The sequence below is a fragment of the Microtus pennsylvanicus genome, chromosome 11 (genome assembly GCF_037038515.1).
Source record: "Microtus pennsylvanicus isolate mMicPen1 chromosome 11, mMicPen1.hap1, whole genome shotgun sequence".
Classification (NCBI taxonomy): Eukaryota; Metazoa; Chordata; class Mammalia; order Rodentia; family Cricetidae; genus Microtus; species Microtus pennsylvanicus.
Genome location: NC_134589.1, coordinates 103,661,282 through 103,679,918, shown reverse-complemented (window position 1 = coordinate 103,679,918; position 18,637 = coordinate 103,661,282).

The window sequence follows — 18,637 nt, the reverse complement described above, 5'->3', positions numbered from 1 at the left end:
GGGCCTGAGAGTTCCTCAAAGGGAATGAATGGAGACCCTTGCTTACCTAAGAAATGCCTGACCTTGGAAAAGGACTTGTGGAAAGCGGGCCCTTGAAACTGTGGTTTCACGTCTTACTAGAAAGCTCCCTCTTGGAAGGGAAAGTCATCATGATATCTTACTCTTTTCCCAAGGATACCCTACCTACCCTTCTGATCATTCTTACTGAATTAAGTCTTCCACTGCAAATAAATAAATAAATAAATAATAAATGAAGTGGGTGAGTGAGTGAGTGAGTGAGTGAGTAAGTAAGTAAGTAAGTAAGTAAACAAGCAAATACGTGGATGGACAAATAAATACAAAGTTTGCTGTTGTTGACTGACTTTTGATTTCATAATGAATCTCTCTCTCTCTCTCTCTCTCTCTCTCTCTCTCACACACACACACACACACACACTAAATATACAATAAAAGGAAGCATAACACCTTTACTCAGGGGGCAGAGTGAACTCTGAAAGTTTTCCAGGCGGGGGGGGGGGGAGAGACAGAATATAAGAACAAAATGAGAAACAAGGAAAAATAGTGTTGGCTGGCTGGCCGGCTTTCAGTTCCCTGACAGAAATGAGCACATTGTGGAGGAAACACAAAGTTGTTACACTATGTGGGTGTGATGAGGAGAGATTGTGAGTGAGTGTCCTGTCAGAACAAAGTTAGTCCCATAGTTGATGAAATTCATTATCCCAAAACTTCAGCAGAATATATCCCAAGTTTGCAAATGTGTGATCAGCTTGTGACAGGTTGGGCTGGAGATGCTGAGAACTGGGGAGCCCTCAATGCAAGAGCAGACACTCATTCCCATGAAGAGGGAGAGAGGGAGGGAGGGAGGGAGGGAGGGATCATTCATTCCTATACTCAAGTTTAAAGAAAGATGAGTGGCTATCTATGGAGAGACCACTCACAGATATGAAAAATCATTTCCTAAAAATCAAATTTCTCAGTCAGTATGCAACTGCTATGGTGCTTCTCCTAGATAGCGCAAAACACACAAACAAACTGATTCCTTGATCTAGAGCCACAGTGCACATGCTGTGGAAAAGGGGACATGGCCAACTTGAATCACAATATTCATCAGAGCATGAAAAGAGCGTAAAAAGGACACAGAGGAGAGATAATTGTGGTCCTTCCTTCCTCCCTCCCTCCCTCCTTCCCTCAGGAAGTGACTGACAGATGAGACTTTGTCCAAGCAGGTTCTGTCTGAAATACCAGACTTGAGTTTCCCCCTCTGTGGGTATTAGCTAATCAGTCCTCCCTTCTTTCTGTAGGAAGGTGGTGCATGTCTCTCAGAACTTACCTGGTTTCCTCTGCACCAGGTGAACCAGGGAAAAGCTTTCTAAGCCTTATTCAGACCTATAGAGGCTGCGCTGTGTGTGACTTCAGAGACCTCAGGGAGTATAGGGGTGGGTGGGTGCTTGATGCTTCAGACTCATGTCATTGAAGGACATAACATAGTCTGGATTCACAGAGATTCACAACACAGAGCCATTGTCACTTACTAACAGCTCAGGACACCCAGAGCTAACAAGAAATTGCAGTCTCAGCCGGGCTTTAATCACAGCACACACACAGATCTCTGTGAATTCAAAGATGGCCTGATTTACAGAGTGAGTTTTAGGACAGCCCAAGATACACAAAGAAACCCTTTCTTGAAAAACAAAGCAAAACAGCAAAAGAAAGAAAGAAAAGGAAAAAGAAAAAAATGGCAGTCTCTTTCCACTCTCTCCTCCATTGGCTCTTAAAGAGCTCTCAAGCTGAACTGGAGACCATGGTGTCACTCAAAACTGGGAAGCCAGAAACCTTAGGGGGGTCACAGGAGTCGGACTGACTGCAGCACTTGATGCCTCAACCCTGCTAATGGCTGTGATATAAGGCATGGTAAAATACGGGCTTTGGCAGAGCACTACTCCCCTTTCTCTATTATTATTGCTACACAACGAAAAGGACCGGGGGGGGGGGGGGTGATGATGTGCAGTCAGTGCTGGTATTGAAATCTCACTGACTCCTTCCACACTCCTTGTCAATTCCCGACTTTGTCAAATCAACTATCGTGAATCTTTGATGTGGGTTGGCCCTTTAGGAACTCAGAGAAACAAGACAGACAGACCTGTTTCATCCCAGAAACCTCCCAGTTCCTGAGCCCTAGCCCTGGAAGTCTCAAAGCCATCACATCCAGAAATCTCTCTAGTCCCTGCTAGTGGTGAACTCACTTCGTCTTCCCCAGGACCACTAATTATTTCTCCATGTTTTCCTGTGAGATCTGAGGCCAGCTTTCTTCTTCCTCCCTCTGGCCTCTCCACGAACGATCTCCATTCTCTAGACAACATGTCTAGAACCGAGTCTTATAGGCACCGAGAGAGTGTGTCTTGAGGGCAGTTGGCGTTTCTAGGACACGAGTGACATCACAAAATTCCGAGAGCTCTCTGGGATACCGTGGAATTTCCAGAGAAGGGACTGCTGATGTCGTGAGGCACGGCCTTTACCTCCTTGCTGATATTTCTCCCCGAACTGACCGACCGACCGACCGACCGACCAACCGGAACCTGAGGTTTCCTTTCCAGGAGTCTCTCCTCCGACACAGAGGGAGCCATTCAGGATTTCCTCCTTCCAAAACCAGAAATTTCTCTCTGCTTCATTAATATCTTCTCACTACTTCCTGAACCCATGGGGAGTTAGTTAGTTGAACACTCACTTCTTTCATGAATGACCCTTCCTCCCTCTCCTGAACATCTCATATTACTGATTCATACTCAGTAAAACAGTAATATGAGAAATTAGGCCAGGAGGACATGGAAGATGAGGGTTGAGTCTTCTGAAGTGAACAAGCACTTAGGGAAGGCTAAACTTAAGGGAATTTGACTCTGAGTGGCAAGACATGAATAGCTGCTGCCAAGGCACAGATACAGGCACCAACTGGGCCCTCGGCATCCTCCTGCATCATCAGAGCTGTGTGGGAAACTCAGCCCAAAGGAGGGGCCGTGTTCAAAGGGAGAGGGCATTTTCGAGGACAGCACTGTTTTCTTTTTCTTCTTTCTTTCTTTCTTTCTTTCTTTCTTTCTTTCTTTCTTTCTTTTTTTTTTCGAGACAGGGTTGTTCTGTAGTTTTTTTTTTTTTGGAGCCTGTCCTGGAACTAGCTCTTGTAGACCAGGCTGGTCTTGAACTCACATGCTTTCTTTTTTTTTTCTATTGGATATTTTTGACTTCTTTATCAAAGATCAAGTGTTCGTAGATGTGTGGATCGATATCCGGGTCTTCTATTCGGTTCCATTGGTCCTCCTGTCTGTTCTTATGCCAGGACCAGGCTGTTTTCAGAACTGTAGCTTACAGAGTGTTCTTGCAGGTGGGGCACAGAAGAGGTTAATTACGGTACCTTAGTTCTTCTGCTTTTCTAGCAGACCGGAGCCCAGCTGACAGGAATCCAGTAGAGATGGTGTCAAGGTTCACACTGACACTAACAGCTGTAACTTGAGCAGGATTTGTGATCCACATGAAATTTGCAATGAATTGCAGCAAATCTGTGACACTCTAACTTGCTCAGGCTCAGTTTCTGAACATACAGATGTTTGCAATGATCACTGGCTTCAGGATTTTTTTTTTGTTGTTGTTGTTGTTTTGTTTTTCCACGAGACAGGGTTTCCCTGTAGCTGAAGTTTAACGGCCTGGTGTTTTTGTGACTTACTGCTTCAAAGAACTTCTCCATTTCTTTATCCCTAAGGGAAAAGAAATATAATCACTAAATACTTCTTAAAAACCATTCTTCCTTGAAATATATAGACCACTGAGAATAATCCTTGACAGAATGGTAATACAAAAGCCTTATCAAACCACTTTAAGATTCAATTGAACAGAAAACATGTTGTTCTGTACTGAAGCTCTGAGGTCCCATCTTATGAGTAGGCTGTTTAGGACCAACTTACTTGAAGACATCTGGAAAGAAGCTGTGTAATGACATTCCTCCTAAGACTCACTTCCAAGTTTTAGCACTTTGTAGATAATACACATTTAAGCATAAGGGTGCCTACCCATTTTCTCATTCAAGTAATGTTCTCATCATTCAGTGATTTCTCCTCCCTTTTTCTTTTGGGGAGTGGCATGATTAGATCAGGAAAAGAAGGACGTGTGTGGCAAGTTGGTGCCCACTCAGAGTCACCCACACATTTGAGGACAGAACAGAGAAACAAGATCGGCGGGGGGGGGGGGGGGGAGAATTCTGCTGAATGAAATTAGAGTTGTGGATGGGCTGCCAGCTATCTCGTGGCTTCTGTAAGTACAGGAACTCAACAAAGACAGAGACATGCCAGACAGGAGGTTTTGGTAAAAATCTGAACTGAACTGAATAGAAACTGGCTATTACGTATTAGTGTTTTCAGAGTTATGTCTGAGGAACCTTCTACTTAAATGAAATAAAACCAAATCCTTTCAAACATCCAGGTGTCCTCTGAGGGGGCATGGAAAACAAAACAAAACAAAAAGATAAGAGGGATTTTAGTTGTTCCAAAAACCATCAGGAACAAAACTTCCCCAGGAGAATAGCAAGAGTTCATTGGGCAACTGTCCGTCTCCTGTTGCATCGTTTCAAGTTTTTCTAACTTGAGACTGGATGGTGTCAGCTGTAAGATTTTCATCTTTTATGCTTGAATTCACTCATTGCAAAAAAACAAAACAAAACAAAAAACCCTTATTTATTTTTTTATTTCACATTTTAACTTGATTTTTTTTCTTTTTATGAGACAGGAATTGGCTTTTTATTTATGCTCCAGACAATCTATCTCACTACATGGCCCAGGACTTCTTCTTTCTGAACACTTCTGCTGCAAATAAAATCTTTTTTTAAAAATTATTTATTTATTTATTATGTATACAGCATTCCTTCCATGCATGACTGCAGGCCAGAAGACCCCATTACAGATGGTTGTGAGCCACCATATTGTTGCTAGTAATTGAACTCAGGACCTTTGGAAGAACAGTCAGTGCTCTTAACCTCTGAGCCATCTCTACAGCCCCTGAAAATATAATCTTAAAAGAAAAAGTAAAATTAAAATGAATGGCCTGGCATTAACAAAGACAAAAAAAAAGAAGAAAAAGAAAAAGAAAAAAAAACCCTGCATTTTCTTGCTTGCTTTTTTTTCTCTTCTTTTATTATTTTTTGAGGCACGGTTTCTCTGTGTAACAGCCCTAGCTGTCCTGGAACTCAGTTTATAGACCAGGCCGTCTTGTTGGTAACGTTCTCTTTTTATTCTTATTTCCTATCTGTAAATCCACATTTCTCTCTCTCTCTCTCTCTCTCTCTCTCTCTCTCTCTCTCTCTCTCTCTCTCTCTCTCTCTCTCTCTGTCATTCTATCTATCTATCTATCTCTCTCTCTTGCTTTCTCTCTCTCTCAATTTATTTATTTTTTGTTTGGTTTTGTGTTTTGCTTTATGAGACAGGGTTTCTCTGCTGCTTTGGAGACTGTTCTTGGAACTAGCTCCTTTCTTGTAGACCAGGCTGGCCTAAAACTTCCAGAGATCCTGCCTCTGCCAGATATGGAGTCAGTGCTCTTGAATGCCTTCATCTGGTGAGGTCAAAATATACCCCCCCACACAAACACCAAACACAAACACAGGCACAGGTTTAACGAAAGTTAAACTTTCGTTATTCGCAGAGGATAAGATAGTATACATAAGCGACCCCAAACACCTTTAGTAATGTGGGAGGATACAAGATCAACTCCAAAAAATCAGTCGCCCTCTTATACACAAAGGATATGGAATCAGAGAGGGAAATCAGAGAAGCTTCACCTTTCACGATAGCTACAAACAGCATAAAATATCTTGGGGTAAACCAAACCAAGGAAGTGAAAGGTTTATTTGACAAGACCTTTAAGGCATTGAAGAAAGAAATTGAAGAGGATACCAAAAAAATGGAAAGATCTTCCTTGCTCCTGGATTGGGAGGATCAACATAGTAAAAATGGCAATTCTACCTAAGGCAATTTATAGATTCAATGCAATCCCCATCAAGATCCCATCAAAATTCTTCACAGATCTGCAGAGAACAATAATCAACTTTATATGGAAAAACAAAAAACCCAGGATAGCCAAAACAATCCTATACAATAAAGGATCATCTGGAGGCATTACCATCCCTAACTTCAAACTCTATTACAGAGCTACAGTAATGAAAACAGTGTGGTACTGGCATAAAAACAGAGAAGTCGACCAATGGAATCGTATTGAAGACCCGGATTTTAACCCACAAACCTATGAACACCTCATTTTTGATAAAGGACCTAAAAGTATACAATGGAAGAAAGAAAGCATCTTCAACAAATGGTGCTGGCATGACTGGACGTCAACCTGCAGAAGAATGAAAATAGACCCATATCTATTACTGTGCACAAAACTCAAGTCCAAATGGATTAAAGACCTCAATATCAGCCCGAACACACTGAACCTGATAGAAGAGAAAGTGGGAAGTACCCTATAACAGATGGGCACAGGAGATCGCTTCCAATGTATAACCCCAGAAGCACAGACATTAAGAGTAACATTGAATAAATGGGACATCCTGAGACTGAGAAACTTCTGTAAAGCAAAGGACACTGTCACTAAGACACAAAGGCAACCACTGACTGGGAGAAGATCTTCACTAACCCCGCAACAGACAAATGTCTGATCTCCAAAATATATAGAGAATTCAAGAAACTAGACTTTAACATTTTTATATTTATATATTAATATTTATACATTTATATATTTATATATTAATATTTATACATTTATACATTTACACATTTATATTTATATATTTATACATTAATATATTTATATATTTATACATTTATATATTTATACATTTATATATTTATACATTTATATATTAATATTTATACATTTATATATTTATATATTATTATTTATATATTTATACACTCATACATTTATATATTAATATATTCATACATTAATACATTTATATATTTATACATTTATATATTTATATAATGATACATTTATATATTTATACAATTATACATTTGATATATATACATTTATATATTTGTACACTTATATATTTATATATTAATATTTATACATTTTTATATTTATACATTTATATATTTTATATTAATATTTCTACATTTATATATTTATATATTCATACATTTATATATTTATATATTTATACATTTATACATTTCTATATTCATATGTGAATATTTAAACATGTATACATTCACATATTTATACATTAAAGAATTTATATATCTATACATTAATATATTCATATATTTATCCATTAATACATTTATATATTTATATATTTACACATTTATATATTTATACATTACTACATTTCTATATTTATATATTTATACATTTATATGTTTATACATATATATTCATATGTTAATATTTAAACATGTATACATTCATATACTTATAGATATTTACATTTATGTACTTATACATTTATATATTCATACATTAATACATTTATATATTTGTACATTTATACATTAATATATTTATATATTAAGATTTATACATTTATATATTTATACATTCATACATTTATATATTAATATATACATACATTAATACATTTATATATTTATATAATGAAACATTTATATATTTATACATTTATACATTTGATATTTATACATTTATGTATTTATAAATTTATACATTTATATATTTGTACACATATATATTTATATATTTATACATTTATACATTAATATATTTATATAGTAATATATATACATTTATATATTCATATATTTATATATATTTATACATTTATATATTTATACATTAATACATGTATATATTTATACATTAATATATTTATACATATATATCTTTAGATAAATATATAAATGTATATATAAATGTATAAGGGTATAAATGTAAAATTTGTATAAATATTAATGTATATGTAAGTGTATAAATGTTTAAATATATAAATGTATTAATGTTTAAATATATAAATATATGAATGTATGAATGTATAAATATACAAATATTTAAATATATAAATATGTAAATATTAATATATAAATGTATAAATATAAATATATAAATATTAATATATAAAGGCATAACTGTAGAAATGTAGAAATGTAAAACTTTATAAATGCATAACTGTATATATATAAATGTATTATTATATGAATATATAATATATAAATGTATTAATGTATAAATGTATAAATATAAATGTATAAATAAATAAATGTATAAGTGTTTAAATATATGAATATGTGAATATATAAATATTAATATATAGATGTATTTATGTATAAATATATAAATGTATAAATGTCTGAATATATAAATGTATAAATAAATGAATACATAAATAGGTAATTGTATAAATATTAAATTATAAATATATAAATGTATAAATATATAAATGTATGAATGTACGAATGTATAAATATATAAATGTATAAATTTATAAATATATAAATGTATTAGTGTATAAATATATAAATATATAAATGTACAAATGTATGAATATATAAATATATGAATGTATAAATATATAAATGTATAAATATGTAAATGTATAAAGATATAAATGTATAAATGTATAAATATTAATATATAAATATATGAATGTATAAATGTATACATATATGAATGTTTAAATATATAAATATATGAATGTATAAATATTAATATATAAATGTATAAAAATTTAAATGTATAAATATATAAATGAATAAATATATAACTGTATAAATATATCAATATTTGTATACATAAATGTATAACAGTATAAATATATAAATGTATAACTATATAAATGTATAAATTTAAAATGTATTAATGTATAATTATATAAATATATAAATGTATGAATGTATAAATATACAAATGTATGAGTATATAAAAGTATGAATGTATAAATGTATAAATATATAACTATATATATATAAATGTATGAATGTATAAATATTAATATATAAATATAATGATGTATAAATGTATAAATATATAACTGGATGAATATATGAACATATCAATGTATAAATATATAAATGTATTATAGTATAAATATATAAATGTATAAATATTTAAATGTATGAATATATAAATGTATGAATGTATAAATATATAAATTTATGAATGTATATATTAATGAATAAATGTATAATTATATAAATATATAAATGTATAAGTGTATAAATATATATGTATTAATGTATGAATATATAAATGTATTAATGTATGAATATATAAATATATGAAAAAATAAATGTATAAATATATAAGTGAATAAATGTATAAATATATAAATGTATAAATATATAAATATTTGAAGATATAAATGTATAAATGTATAAATATATAAATATATAAAGGTATAAGTATATAAATGTATAAATATAAAAATATATTAATGTATAAATATATAAATGTATGAATGTATAAATATATAAATGCAAAAATGTATGAGTATATAAATGTATGAATGTATAAATGTATAAATATGTAACTGTAAATATATAAATATATAAATGTATGAATGTATAAATATTAATATATAAATATATTGATGTATAAATATATAACTGTATAAATGTATAAATATATGAATATATCAATGTATAGATGTATAAATATATAAATGTATAATTATTAATATATAAATGGATAAATATATAAATGTATAAATGTGTAAATATATAAATATACGAATGTATAAATGTATGAATGTATGAATATATAAATGTATGAATGTATAAATATATAAATGTATAAATATAAATGTATAAATATATAAATAAAGAAATGTATAAGTGTATCAATATATAAATGTATGAATGAATAAATATATAATTATATAAATGTATAAATATATAAATGTATTAACGTATAAATATATAAATGTACTAATATATAAATGTACAAATGTATAAATATATAAATGTATAAATATATAAATGTACAAATGAATAAATATATTAATATATAAATGTACGAATATATAAATGTATAAATGTATAAATATATAAATTTAGAAATATATAAATGTACATATATATATTTAAATATATAAATGTATAAACACATATATATATAAATATGTGAATATATAAATATATTCATGTATATATATGAATGTATAAATATATAAATGTATAACTGTATATACGTTAATATATAAATGTATTAATTTGTAAATATATATGTGTATAAATATATAAAATATAAATTTATATATATCAATATATTAATATATAAATGTATAAAAGTATTAATATATAAATGTATAAATATATGAATGTATAACTGTATAAATATATACATGTATAAATGTATAAATATATAAATATATGAATATATAAATGTATGAATGTATGAATATATAAATATATAAATGTATAAATATATAAATGTATAAATATATATATAAATGTAATAATACTAATATATAAATGTATAAATATAGAAATGTACAAATGTATAAATATGTAAATATATGAATGTACGAATATATAAATGTATAAATATATAAATGTATAAATTTATGAATATATAAATGTATAAATATATAAATGTATAAATTATAAATATCAAATTATAAATATATAAATTTATACATGTACAAATTTTTATTTATATTGTACATTTATAAATTTGTATATTTATAATTTATACATTTATAAATTATACATTTATAAAATATTCATTTATACATATATGTATGAATATATAAATGTATGAATGTATGATTATATAGATGTGCGAATGTATAAATATATAAATGTATAAATATATGAATGTATATATGTATAAATATATAAAAATATAAATGTATGAATATATAAGTGTATGAATGTATAAATATATAAATGGATAAATATTAACATATAAATATATGAATGTATAAACGTATAATTATATGAATGTATTCATGTATAAATATATAAAAGTATAAATGTATAAATATATAAATGTATAAATATCAATATATAAATGTATAAATATATGAATGTATTAATGTACAAATATATGAATATATAAATGTATGAAGGTATAAAATTATAAATATATAAATAATAATATATAAATATATGAATATATAAATGTATTAATGTATAAAATTAAAAATATATAAATAATAATATATAAACATATAAATGTATAAATATATGAATATATAAATGTATTAATGTATAAGTATGTAAATATATATGTTTAAGTATATAAATATTTGAATGTATAAATAATAATATATGAATATATAAATGTATAAATGTATAAACATTTAGTTGTATAAATATATAAATGTATGAATATAAGAATGTAGAAATATAAAAATGTATAAACATATAAATGTATGAATGTATAAAAATATGAATGTATAAATAATAATATATAAACATATAAATGTATAAATATATGAATGTATAAATATATAAATATATCAATATATGAATGTACAAATATATAAATGTATAAATATATAAATGTATAAATTTTTGAATATATAAATATATAATGTATAAATGTATAAATATTAAATGTATAAATGTACAAATGTATATATATTTAAATCTATAAATGTATAAACACATAAATGTATAAATATATAAATATGTAAATGTATAAATAAATGTATAAATGTATAAATATATAAGTATATAAATGTATAAATGTATGAATATATTAATGTATATATAAATGCATAAATATATTAATGTATAAATGTATAAATATTAATATATAAATGTATATATGTATAAATTTATAAATATATATAAATGTATTAATGTATAAATATATAATTTTATAAATGTGTAAGTATGTAAATATATAAATGAATGAATATGTAAATATTAATATATAACTATATAAATTTAAGAATTGTAAGAATTGAAAACTGCAATGGAAGCAAGGAAGAAAATCAAACTGAGGACCAGCTGGATATGGAAATCTAGGTCAATGAGCAGAGCCTACAGGAACAAGCATAATCAATAGAATACAAGAAATAAAAGAAAGAATCTCAGATTCTGAGATCACCATTGTGAAAATAAACGCTCTGTTCAAAGAAAACTGCAAAGCCAACAAATTCTCATCACAAAACATTCATGAATTATGGGACACAATAAAAAGACCAAATTTAAGAATAATAGGAATAGAAGAAGGAGAAGAGTCACAGCTCAAAGGCCCTGAAAATATTTTTAACAAAATTATGGAAGAAAACTTTCCCAACATAAAGAAAGATATTCCTTTGAATATTCAAGAAGCATACAGAACACCAAACAGACTGGATCAAAGGAAAACATCCCCTCGCCATATAATAATCAAAACACAAAATATACAGGTTAAAGAAAGAATACTAAGAGCTGCAAAGGAAAAAGGCCAAGTAACTTATAAAGGTAAACCGATCAGACTTACAACTGATCTCTCTATGGAAACAGTGAAAGCCAGAAGGTCCTGGATAGAAGTACTGCAGAAGCTAAGAGACCATGGATGCAAGCCCAGACTACAATACCCAGCCAAGCTTTCGTTCACTATAAATGGAGAAAACAAAATTTTCCAGGATAAGAACAAATTCAAACAATACGTAGCCACGAATCCAGCCCCACAGAAAGTAATAGAAGGAAAACTGCAACCCAAGGAATCCAACATTGCCAACACTGCCTACAATAACTCAGGCATCTAGCAACCCTTCACTAGCACAACTCAAAGAAGGGAGACACACAAATTCTACTTCCAAAAACAATAAGAATATCCGGTGTAAACAACCACTGGTCATTAATATCACTTAATATTAATGGTCTCAATTCACCTATAAAAAGGCACAGGCTAAGAAATTGGATATGAAAACAGGATTCAACATTCTGCTGTTTGCAAGAAACACATCTCAACCACAAAGACAGGCATCTACTCAGAGTAAAGGGTTGGGAAAAGGTCTTTCAAGCAAATGGTCCTAAGAAAAAAGCAGATGTGGCCATACTAATTTCTAACAAAACTGACTTCAAACTTAAATCAATCAGAAGAGATCGAGATGGACACTTTATACTCATGACAGGAACAATTTGTCAGGATGACGTCTCAATCCTGAATATTTACGCCCCTAATATAAAAGCACCCACGTATGTAAAAGAAACATTACTAAAACTCAAGGCAGACATCAAACCACACACACTAGTAGTCTCAGCAATGGACAGGTCAATCAGACAGAAACCTAATAGAGAAGTAAGAGAACTACTGGAGGTAATGAAGCAAATGGACTTAACAGACATCTATAGAACATTCCACCCAAATATGAAAGAATATACCTTCTTCTCTGCAGCCCATGGAACCTTCTCAAAAATTGACCACATACTCGGAAACAAAGGAAACCTCCACAGATACAAAAAGATATCAGTGTCCACCTGTGTCTTATCAGATCACCAGGGATTAAAGTTAGAATTCAACAACAATCCTACCTCCAGAAAGCCGACAAACTCATGGAAACTGAACAGTCAACTACTGAACCACACCAGGGTCAAGGAAGAAATCAAGAAAGAAATTAAAGTCTTCCTTGAATTTAATGAAAATAAAGGGACAACATACTCAAACCTATGGGACACTATGAAAGCAGTGCTGAGAGGAAAGTTCATAGCACTAAGTGCCCACTTAAAGAAAACAGAGAAAGCATACATCGGAGACTTAACAGCACACCTGAAAGCTTTAGAAAAAAAAAGAAGCAGATGCGCCCAGGAGGAGTAGAAGACTGGAAATAATCAAACTGAGGGCTGAAATCTACAAAATAGAAACCTAGAAAACAGTCCAAAGAATCAATGAAATAAAAAGTTGGTTCTTGGAGAAAATCAACAAGATCGATAAACCCCTATCCAAACTAATTAAATGACAGAGAGAGAACACGCAAATAAATAAGATCAGAAATGAAAAGGGGGACATAACCACAGACACAGAGGAAATTCAGAGACTCATTAGATCTTACTACAAAAGCCTGTATGCCACAAAACTAGAAAATGCAAAAGAAATGGACATTTTTTTAGATAAGTACCACATACCAAAGCTAAACCAATACCAGGTAAACGATCTAAATAGACCTGTTAGTCGTGAAGAGCTAGAAACCGTTATCAAAAATCTACCTTCCAAAAAAAGCCCAGGACCAGATGGTTTCAATGCAGAATTCTACCAGAACTTCCAAGAAGAGCTAATACCTATACTCCTTAATGTATTTCACAATATAGAAACAGAAGAGTCATTGCCAAATTCCTTTTATGAAGCTACAGTTACCCTGATACCAAAACCACACAAAGACCCAACCAAGAAAGAAAATTACAGGCCTATCTCATTCATGAATATCGACGCAAAAATTCTAAATAAAATACTGGTAAACCGAATCCAAGAACACATTAGAAAAATTATCCATTATGATCAAGTAGGCTTCATCCCAGAGATGCAGGGCTGGTTCAACATATGCAAATCTATCAATGTAATCCACCATATAAAAATAATGAAAGAGCTCTCGGCGTGTGGCATTGGGCGCTGGGTCCCAGTCCTCGGGGCACCCAGGCGGGCTGCAGTTCCTTTGTTTCTGTGGTCTGCCTGCACCCAGCAGGGTAGGTGCTTTGTTTGCGAGCTGCCCAACCAGCACGAAGGCCTGATCTCTCGGCCCCAGGAGAACCAGCATTGGGGTGAGTTTCTGGCCCGCGGCGCAAGCCGGGGACGGGGATCTCGGGGGTCCCTTGGCCTCCTGTCTTTCTTGGGCTCTCTGCAGGACCTCTATTCCCTGGTTACTGCCTCTTTCTTCCTGGCCCACCCAGCTTCCGTCCAGAGCCCTCCCCACTTGGGCCCCACCGCCCTCTCTCGGCGCGTGGCATTGGGCGCTGGGTCCCAGTCCTCGGGGCGCCCAGGCGGGCTGCAGTTCCTTTGTTTCTGTGGCCTGCCTGCACCAAGGAGGGTAGGCGCTTTGTTTGCGAGCTGCCCAACCAGCACGGAGGCCTGATCTCTCGGCCCCAGGAGAACCAGCACTGGGGAGAACCAGCGTTGGGACGAGCCAGGGTTGGGCACGGAGACCTGATCCCTTGGTGCCAGGAGAGCCAACAGTGGGGAGGCCGCGTTGGGTAGGCAAGGAGACCTGATCTGGTAAAAGAAGATCCATAAGGGAGTATTTGGAAGAAGAGATGGGCAGACGCCAAGGCAAGAATTCGCCCAACAAACTGAAAAGCAACGTGAAGCCACCAGAAACCAGCGACCTCACAACGGAAGGACATGAACACCTTAATCAAGAAGGAGAAAAGATTGACTTCATGAAAGTGATTGACGCCCTTAAACAGCATGTAAAAAACGCCCTTATAGAAATGGATGAGAAATATAACAGAAAGTTTGAAGAATTGAATAAATCAGTGAATGATACCCTAGAAAACCAAGGAAAAACAATCAAACAGATAATGGGAACAGTTCAAGACTTAAAAACTGAAATAGAGGCAAAGAAGAAAACACAAACAGAGGACCGGCTGGACATGGAAAATCTAGGTAAACGAATAGAGACTACAGAAACAAGCATAACCAGCAGAATACAAGAGATAGAAGAAAGACTCTCAGATTCTGAAGATACCATAGAGAAAATAAACACTATGATCAAAGAAAACAGCAAGTCCAACAAACTCTCATCACAAAACATTCAGGAAATATGGGACACAATAAAAAGACCAAACCTAAGAATAATAGGAGTAGAAGAAGGAGAAGAAGTGCAGCTCAATGGTCCAGAAAATATATTTAATAAAATTATAGAAGAAAACTTTCCCAACCTAAAGAAAGATATACCTATGAAGGTGCAAGAAGCATACAGAACACCAAATAGGCTGGATCAAAAAAAAACATCCCCTCGCCATATAATTATCAAAACACAAAGCATTCAGAATAAGGAAAAAATATTAAGAGCAGCAAAGGAAAAAGGCCAAATTACTTACAAAGGTAAACCTATCAGACTTACACCTGACTTTTCCATGGAAACCATGAAAGCCAGAAGGTCCTGGATAGATGTACTGCAGAAACTAAGAGACCATGGATGCAAGCCCAGACTACTATACCCAGCCAAGCTTTCGTTCACTATAAATGGAGAAAACAAAATTTTCCAGGATAAAAACAAATTCAAACAATATGCAGCCACAAATCCAGCCTTACAGAAAGTAATAGAAGGAAAATCACTAACCAAGGAGTCCAACAATGACCACAATAACTCAGACATCTAGAGACCCTTCATCAACACAAACCAAAGAAGGGATACACACAAACTCTACGACTAAAAAAAAATGACCGGAGTTAACAACCACTGGTCATTAATATCACTTAATGTCAATGGTCTCAACTCACCTATAAAAAGGCACAGGCTAAGAGATTGGATAAGAAAACAGGATCCAACATTCTGCTGTTTACAAGAAACACACCTCAACCACAAAGACAGGCACCTACTCAGAGTAAAGGGTTGGGAAAAGGCCTATCAAGCAAATGGACCTAAGAAACAAGCAGGTGTGGCCATACTAATCTTTAACAAAGTTGACTTCAAACTTAAATCAATCAGAAGAGATGGAGAGGGGCATTTTATATTCATAACAGGAACAGTTCATCAGGATGAAGTCTCAATCCTGAACATCTATGCCCCTAATATAAAAGCACCCACGTACATAAAAGAAACATTGCTAAAATTCAAGGCAGCCATCAAACCGCACACACTAATAGTAGGAGACTTTAACACTCCTCTCTCACCAATGGACAGGTCAATCAGACAGAAACCTAACAGAGAAATAAGACAATTAATGGAGGTAATGAAACAAATGGACTTAACAGACATCTATAGAACATTCCACCCAAACAGGAAAGAATACACCTTCTTCTCTGCAGCTCATGGAACCTTCTCGAAAATCGACCACATAGTCGGTAACAAAGCAAACATCCACAGTTGCAAAAAAGTATTACTAACCACCTGTGTCTTATCAGATCACCATGGATTAAAGTTAGAATTCAACAACAAGGCTACCCCCGGAAAGCCTACAAAGTCATGGAAACTGAACAGCCAACTACTGAACCATACCTGGATTAAGGAAGAAATAAAGAAAGAAATTAAAGTCTTCCTGGAATTCAATGAAAATAAAGAAACAACATACTCAAACTTATGGGACACTATGAAATCAGTCCTAAGAGGAAAGTTCATAGCACTAAGTGCCCACTTAAAGAAAACAGAGAAAGCTCACATTGGAGACTTAACAGCCCACCTGAAAGCTCTAGAAAAAAAAGAAGCAGACTCACCTAGGAGGAGTAGGAGACTGGAAATAATCAAACTGAGGGCTGAAATCAATAAAATAGAAACACAGAGAACAATCCAAAGAATCAATGAAACAAAAAGCTGGTTCCTGGAGAAAATCAACAAGATTGACAAACCCCTATCCAAACTAATCAAACGGCAGAGAGAGAATTTGCAAATTAATAAGATCAGAAATGAAAAGGGGGACATAACCACAGACACAGAGGAAATTCAGAGAATCATTAGATCTTACTACAAAAGCCTATATGCCACAAAACTGGAAAATGTAAAGGAAATGGATACTTTCTTAGATAAATATCATTTACCAAAGTTAAATCAGGACGAAGTGAACAATCTAAATAGACCTGTTAGTCGCAAAGAATTAGAAGAGGTTATCAAAAACCTCCCTACCCAAAAAAGCCCAGGACCAGATGGTTTCAATGCGGAATTCTACCAGAACTTCCAAGAAGACCTAATACCTATACTCCTTAATGTATTTCACAATATAGAAACAGAAGGGTCATTACCAAATTCCTTTTATGAAGCTACAGTTACTCTGATACCAAAACCACACAAAGACTCAACCAGAAAAGAGAATTACAGGCCGATCTCACTCATGAATATCGATGCAAAAATCCTCAACAAAATACTGGCAAACCGAATCCAAGAACACGTCCGAAAAATTATCCATTTTGATCAAGTAGGCTTCATTCCTGAGATGCAGGGCTGGTTCAACATACGAAAATCTATCAATGTAATCCAGCATATAAATAAACTGAAAGAAAAAAACCATATGATCATTTCATTAGATGCTGAAAAAGCATTCGACAAAATTCAACATCCATTTATGTTAAAAGTCTTGGAGAGATTAGGGATACAAGGGTCATACCTAAATATAATAAAAGCTATATACAGCAAGCCGACAGCTAACATCAAATTAAACGGAGAGAAACTCAAAGCCATCCCGCTTAACTCAGGAACACGACAAGGCTGTCCACTTTCGCCATACCTCTTCAATATAGTGCTGGAAGTTCTAGCAATAGCAATAAGACAACATAATGGGATCAAGGGGATTCGAATTGGAAAGGAAGAAGTTAAACTTCGTTATTCGCAGATGATATGATAGTGTACATAAGCGACCCCCAAAACTCCACCAAAGAACTTTTACAGCTGATAAACAGCTTTAGTAATGTGGCAGGATACAAGATCAACTCCAAAAAATTAGTCGCCCTCTTATACACAAAGGATATGGAAGCAGAGAGGGAAATCAGAGAAGCTTCTCCATTCACGATAGCCACAAACAGCATAAAATATCTTGGGGTAAATCTAACCAAGGAA